This window comes from Melanerpes formicivorus, unplaced genomic scaffold (genome assembly GCF_026170545.1).
Source record: "Melanerpes formicivorus ecotype bairdi unplaced genomic scaffold, bMelFor1.0.p_v2 SCAF_337, whole genome shotgun sequence".
NCBI classification, from domain to species: Eukaryota; Metazoa; Chordata; class Aves; order Piciformes; family Picidae; genus Melanerpes; species Melanerpes formicivorus.
In genome coordinates this window covers 152,501-160,000 of record NW_027142689.1, presented here as the reverse complement: position 1 = coordinate 160,000, position 7,500 = coordinate 152,501, and positions in this window count along the sequence as shown.

Below are 7,500 nucleotides of genomic sequence, written 5' to 3'. Positions count from 1 at the left end.
TGGAGCCTGCACGGGGGAGGTTGCGCTCCGCTCCTCCGGCCCTAAAGCCGCCCTCGCCCGCCCCCCCGGCTTGCCGCTTGGCTGGGCTGCCCGCCCCGCCCCGCTAATCCCCCCAACGCCCCCACCCCAAAAACACCCCAGCCCTACCGCATGCCGCTCCCCCCTCTCCCCGCTCTCGCTGACCGCTGCCACCCCCCCCCCACCCCTCCCCCCCGAAACAAACCCCCCAGCCCTACCGCATGCCGCTCCCCCTCTCTCCCTAGCCTGCCCCCCCCCGCCGTCGCTTGCTGCTGCCGCCGCCGCCGCCGCCGCCGCCGCCGCCGCCGCCGGGACCCCGCCTCGGTCTGGTGGCGCGCGCTCGGAGATCCCCGGCTACCCGTCCGTCCGTCCCTCCCTCCCGCCCCGCCCCGGGGGAGGGCCCGGGGCAGCGCGGGCAGGCGGGGAGCAAAAAAAGGCGCGGGCGCCAAAAAACGTCGGGGTCCCGGGGTGGCGGAGGGGGGCGGCGGCGGGGGGCGGCGGCGGGTACACGGCGCCGGGTCCAGGGCGCCGGGTCCAGCCCGTCCCGGGGCGGGGACAGGTGGTGTCGTCCGTCCCCGCCCCCGTAACCTGCTCTGAAGCATCCGCTTCCCGCCGCGGTTCGCCCTCCACCCCCCCGCCGCACACGCAGCTGCCGCTTCCCCGCCGCCTCTGCCCCCCGCCCCGGGATCAACCACCCGCCGGGTCCAGCCGGTCCCGGTCCCGGGAACCTGCTCCCGGGGCCAGCCGGAGCCACGCCCCCTCCTCTGACGCTTCCAGCTGCCGCCTCCCCTCCCACCCCCCAAACTCACACTGGCCCTCGCCGGCCCGCCCCACCCGCCTACCTGCTTGCCCGCCGCCGCTGGGTGGCGTGCCGGACACTCTCGCACACAGGTACACAGACAGGGACACAGGGACACAGGCACTCGGGCACACAGGGACACAGGGACACAGGGACACAAGGACACAGGGACACAGGCACTCAGGCACTCAGGCACTCAGGGACACAGGGACACAGGGACACAGGCACTCAGGCACTCAGGGACACAGGGACACAGGGACACAGGGACACAGGCACTCAGGCACACAGGGACACAGGTGGCGGGCCGGAGGCCTCTCTCCACTGTGTGGCAGGGGTCCAAGAGCCACCCCAGCCCAACCCAGAGGGTCTTTTGCACCTCTCTAGAGGCCACCCAGAGACCCCAGGCCGCAGCAGAAGCCTCCCCCGCATGCTCTGCAGGCTTCCGACCCACCCCAGGCCGCACCAGAAGCCTCCCCCGCAAGCTCTGCAGGCTTCCGACCCACCCCAGGCCGCAGCAGAAGCCTCTCCCGCACGCTCTGCAGGCTTCTCAGCCACCCCAGGCCGCAGCAGAAGCCTCCCCCGCACGCTCTGCAGGCTTCTCAGCCACCCCAGGCCGCACCAGAAGCCTCTCCCGCACGCTCTGCAGGCTTCTCAGCCACCCCAGGCCGCACCAGAAGCCTCCCCCGCACGCCCTGCAGGCTTCTCAGCCACCCCAGGCCGCACCAGAAGCCTCCCCCGCACGCTCTGCAGGCTTCTCAGCCACCCCAGGCCGCAGCAGAAGCCTCCCCCGCACGCTCTGCAGGCTTCTCAGCCACCCCAGGCCGCACCAGAAGCCTCCCCCGCACGCTCTGCAGGCTTCTCAGCCACCCCAGGCCGCACCAGAAGCCTCTCCCGCACGCTCTGCAGGCTTCTCAGCCACCCCAGGCCGCACCAGAAGCCTCTCCCCGCACGCTCTTCAGGCTTCTCAGCCACCCCAGGCCGCAGCAGAAGCCTCCCCCGCACGCTCTGCAGGCTTCTCAGCCACCCCAGGCCGCACCAGAAGCCTCCCCCGCACGCTCTGCAGGCTTCCCACCCACCCCAGGCCGCAGCAGAAGCCTCTCCCGCACGCCCTGCAGGCTTCTCAGCCACCCCAGGCCGCAGCAGAAGCCTCTCCCCGCACGCTCTGCAGGCTTCTCAGCCACCCCAGGCCGCAGCAGAAGCCTCTCCCGCACGCTCTGCAGGCTTCTCAGCCACCCCAGGCCGCAGCAGAAGCCTCTCCCGCACGCTCTGCAGGCTTCTCAGCCACCCCAGGCCGCAGCAGAAGCCTCTCCCGCACGCTCTGCAGGCTTCTCAGCCACCCCAGGCCGCAGCAGAAGCCTCTCCCGCACGCTCTGCAGGCTTCTCAGCCACCCCAGGCCGCAGCAGAAGCCTCTCCCGCACGCTCTGCAGGCTTCTCAGCCACCCCAGGCCCCAACAGAAGCCTCTCCCGCACGCTCTGCAGGCTTCCGACCCACCCCAGGCCGCAGCAGAAGCCTCTCCCGCACGCTCTGCAGGCTTCCGTCCCACCCCAGGCCGCACCAGAAGCCTCCCCCGCACGCTCTGCAGGCTTCTCAGCCACCCCAGGCCGCACCAGAAGCCTCCCCCGCACGCTCTGCAGGCTTCTCAGCCACCCCAGGCCGCAGCAGAAGCCTCCCCCCGCACGCTCTGCAGGCTTCTCAGCCACCCCAGGCCGCAGCAGAAGCCTCCCCCGCACGCTCTGCAGGCTTCTCAGCCACCCCAGGCCCCAACAGAAGCCTCTCCCGCACGCTCTGCAGGCTTCCGACCCACCCCAGGCCGCACCAGAAGCCTCCCCCCGCACGCTCTGTAGGCTTCTGACCCACCCCAGGCCCCAACAGAAGCCTCCCCCGCACTCTCTGCAGGCTTCTCAGCCACCCCAGGCCGCAGCAGAAGCCTCTCCCGCACGCTCTGCAGGCTTCTCAGCCACCCCAGGCCGCACCAGAAGCCTCTCCCGCACGCTCTGCAGGCTTCTCAGCCACCCCAGGCCGCACCAGAAGCCTCTCCCGCACGCTCTGCAGGCTTCCGACCCACCCCAGGCCGCACCAGAAGCCTCCCCCGCACGCTCTGCAGGCTTCTCCGCCACCACAGGCCGCACCAGAGGATCTTTTGCACCTCTCTGGACGCCACCCAGAGACTCCAGGCCGCACCAGAGGCCCCCCCCCCCAACCATTTACAGGCTGCAGTGCCAGCCTAGGCCCCGCTGGCAGCCTCCCTTGTCTGCTTTGGAAGGCCTCCCATCCACTCCAGACCTGCCTGGAGGCCTCCCTCGACTGCTCCCGGGGCCCTCGAAGCCACCCTAGGCCTTTCTGGAGGACCTGCTCGACCGCTCGGGCGGCTTCTGACGCACCCTCGGCCATCCGGCGCCCAGCAGCTCCCAGGGCCAGGCACCGGCCTCCCCCTCCGGCCGCCCCTGGGGCCGGGGGTGGCTCGGACTCGGCGCCCCCAACGTGTCGTCCCGTCCCCCCCCCGCCCCGCACCGCCGAACATTCGCTGCAGCCGAGGGCTTGCCGCTCGACGCCTACCCCACCCGCCCAGCCCCCCGCTGCGGCCCGGCGCTGCCCCGGCCGCTGCGCCCCGCCTCTCATCGCTCCCCCCACCCGGCAACCGGCCGCCGGGCACGGCAAGTCCCAGGGCAGGGAACAGGTGCTGCCGGGACCCCCGTGCTGGCTGCCGGCTTCCCGGGGCTGCCCCGGGCACGGACAGGTCGCCCCCCCCGCCCCGGCGAATGTTCACCGAACCGGCTGCCGGCTGCCTTCGAGCACCCCCCCGCCCCCCGCCACTATCGTCCCCCCCGCCCCCCCCTCCGCCTCCGCTGCCGCTTCTCCCCGCACCGCCTCCACTGCCTCCCCCCGCCGCCGGCGAACGAGTCGCCGGATCCGTAGGGTGCCGGGAGCCCGAACGGCGAGCGGCTCCGGCTGCTGCCGGGACCGCGGGGATTCGAGCCGGTCCGGCCGCGGCCGGGACCCCGTGCCGGAAGCCGGCATCCCGGGACGGCCCCGGGACGGCCCCGGTCGCCGGCCGGGTGACGTTCAGCGAAGCGGCTGCCGCCAGTCTTTGGGCCTCCCCCGTGCCGGGGCCGCGGGGCTTCGAGCCGGTCCGGCCGCGGCCGGGATCCGGGGCCGGACGATGGCTTCCCGGGCCGGTCCCGGTCGCCTCCCGGGTGACGTTCACCGAAGCGGCTGCCGGCTGTCTTCGAGCCCCTCCCCCCCTCCGCCTCCGCGGCCGCTTCTGCCCGCACCCCCTCCACTGCCTCCCCCCGCCGCCCGCGAACGAGTCGCCGGATCTGTAGGGTGCCGGGAGCCCGAACGGCGAGCGGCTCCGGCTGCTGCCGGGACCGCGGGGATTCGAGACGGTCCGGCCGCGGCCGGGACCCCCGTGCCGGAAGCCGGCATCCCCGGACAGCCCCGGGACGGCCCCGGTCGCCGGCCGGGTGACGTTCAGCGAAGCGGCTGCCGGCTGTCTTCGAGCCCCCCCCCCCTCCGCCTCCGCTGCCGCTTCTGCCCGCACCGCCTCCACTGCCTCCCCCCGCCGCCGGCGAACGAGTCGGCGGATCCGTAGGGTGCCGGGAGCCCGAACGGCGAGCGGCTCCGGCTGCTGCCGGGACCGCGGGGATTCGAGCCGGTCCGGCCGCGGCCGGGACCCCGTGCCGGAAGCCGGCATCCCGGGACGGCCCCGGGACGGCCCCGGTCGCCGGCCGGGTGACGTTCAGCGAAGCGGCTGCCGCCAGTCTTTGGGCCTCCCCCGTGCCGGGGCCGCGGGGCTTCGAGCCGGTCCGGCCGCGGCCGGGATCCCGGGCCGGACGATGGCTTCCCGGGCCGGTCCCGGTCGCCTCCCGGGTGACGTTCACCGAAGCGGCTGACGGCTGTCTTCGAGCCCCCCCCCCCCCTCCGCCTCCGCGGCCGCTTCTGCCCGCACCCCCTCCACTGCCTCCCCCCGCCGCCCGCGAACGAGTCGCCGGATCTGTAGGGTGCCGGGAGCCCGAACGGCGAGCGGCTCCGGCTGCTGCCGGGACCGCGGGGATTCGAGCCGCTCGGCCGCGGCCGGGACCCCGTGCCGGAAGCCGGCATCCCCGGACAGCCCCGGGACGGCCCCGGTCGCCGGCCGGGTGACGTTCACCGAAGCGGCTGCCGGCTGTCTTCGAGCCCCCCCCCCCCCTCCGCCTCCGCTGCCGCTTCTGCCCGCACCCCCTCCACTGCCTCCCCCCGCCGCCGGCGAACGAGTCGGCGGATCCGTAGGGTGCCGGGAGCCCGAACGGCGAGCGGCTCCGGCTGCTGCCGGGACCGCGGGGCTTCGAGCCGCTCCGGCCGCGGCCGGGACCCCGTGCCGGAAGCCGGCATCCCGGGACGGCCCCGGGACGGCCCCGGTCGCCGGCCGGGTGACGTTCAGCGAAGCGGCTGCCGCCAGTCTTTGGGCCTCCCCCGTGCCGGGGCCGCGGGGCTTCGAGCCGGTCCGGCCGCGGCCGGGATCCCGGGCCGGACGATGGCTTCCCGGGCCGGTCGCCGGTCGCCTCCCGGGTGACGTTCACCGAAGCGGTTGACGGCTGTCTCCGAGCCCCCCCCCCCCCCCTCCGCCTCCGCTGCCGCTTCTGCCCGCACCTCCTTCACTGCCTCCCCCCGCCTCCCGCGAACGAGTCGCCGGATCCGTAGGGTGCCGGGAGCCCGAACGGCGAGCGGCTCCGGCTGCTGCCGGGACCGCGGGGATTCGAGCCGGTCCGGCCGCGGCCGGGACCCCGTGGCGGAAGCCGGCATCCCGGGACGGCCCCGGGACGGCCCCGATCGCCTCCTGGGTGACGTTCACCGAAGCGGCTGCCGGCTGTCTTCGAGCCCCCCCCCCCCTCCGCCTCCGCTGCCGCTTCTCCCCGCACCCCCTCCACTGCCTCCCCCCGCCGCCGGCGAACGAGTCGGCGGATCCACACCGTCCCGAGAGCCCGAGGCGGCGGCACCCAGTGCGGGTCCGGCCGAGGCCGGGACCCCGTGCCTGTCGCAGGCTTCCCGGGACGGCCCCGGAACGGCCGCGGTCGCCGGCCGGGTGACGTTCTCCGAAGCGGCTGCCGGCTGTCTTCGAGCCCCCCCCCCCCCCTCCGCCTCCGCTGCCGCTTCTGCCCGCACCTCCTTCACTGCCTCCCCCCGCCCGCCGGCGAACGAGTCGCCGGATCCGTAGGGTGCCGGGAGCCCGAACGGCGAGCGCCTCCGGCTGCTGCCGGGGACCCGCGGGGATTCGAGCCACTCCGGCCGCGGCCGGGACCCCGTGGCGGAAGCCGGCATCCCGGGACGGCCCCGGGACGGCCCCGATCGCCTCCTGGGTGACGTTCACCGAAGCGGCTGCCGGCTGTCTTCGAGCCCCCCCCCCCCCCTCCGCCTCCGCTGCCCGCTTCTCCCCGCACCCCCTCCACTGCCTCCCCCCGCCGCCGGCGAACGAGTCGGCGGATCCATACCGTCCCGAGAGCCCGAGGCGGCGGCACCCAGTGCGGGTCCGGCCGAGGCCGGGACCCCGTGCCTGTCGCAGGCTTCCCGGGACGGCCCCGGAACGGCCGCGGTCGCCGGCCGGGTGACGTTCTCCGAAGCGGCTGCCGGCTGTCTTCGAGCCCCCCCCCCCCCCTCCGCCTCCGCTGCCGCTTCTGCCCGCACCTCCTTCACTGCCTCCCCCCGCCGCCGGCGAACGAGTCGCCGGATCCGTAGGGTGCCGGGAGCCCGAACGGCGAGCGGCTCCGGCTGCTGCCGGGACCGCGGGGATTCGAGCCGCTCCGGCCGCGGCCAGGACCCCGTGCCGGATGCCGGCATCCCGGGACGGCCCCGGGACGGCCCCGGTCGCCGGCCGGGTGACGTTCAGCGAAGCGGCTGCCGCCAGTCTTTGGGCCTCCCCCGTGCCGGGGGCCGCGGGGCTTCGAGCCGGTCCGGCCGCGGCTGGGACCACCCGTGCCTGTCGCAGGCTTCCCGGGACGGCCCCGGAACGGCCGCGGTCGCCGGCCGGGTGACGTTCACCGAGGCGACTGCCGGCTGTCTTCGAGCCCCCCCCCCCCCTGCCGGAGCCGCGGGGATACGAGCCGGTCCGGCCGCGGCCGGGACCCCCGTGCCGGAAGCCGGCATCCCGGGACGGCCCCGGGACGGCCCCGATCGCCTCCTGGGTGACGTTCACCGAAGCGGCTGCCGGCTGTCTTCGAGCCCCCCCCCCCTCCGCCTCCGCTGCCGCTTCTCCCCGCACCCCCTCCACTGCCTCCCCCCGCCGCCCGCGAACGAGTCGCCGGATCTGTAGGGGGCCGGGAGCCCGAGGCGGCGAGCGGCTCCGGCTGCTGCCGGGACCGCGAGGCTTCGAGCCGGTCCGGCCGCGGCCGGGATCTCGTGCCGAACGTCGTCTTCCCGGGACGGTCCCGGGAGGGCCCCAGTCTCCTCCCGGGTGACGTTCACCGAAGCGGCTGCCGGCTGTCTTCGAGCCCCCACCCCTGCCGTGGCCGCGGGGATTCGCCCCGGTCCGGCAGCTGACGGTTCCCTGTGTCGGACGCCGGCTTCCCGGGACTGCCCCGGGACAGCCCCGGTCGCCTCCCGGGTGACGTTCACCGAAGCTGCTGCCGCCTGTCTTTGTCCCCCCCCCCCCGTGCTCTCCCTCAGGCGGGAGGTAGACGTGCTCTCCCTCGGCGAGTAGACGTGCTC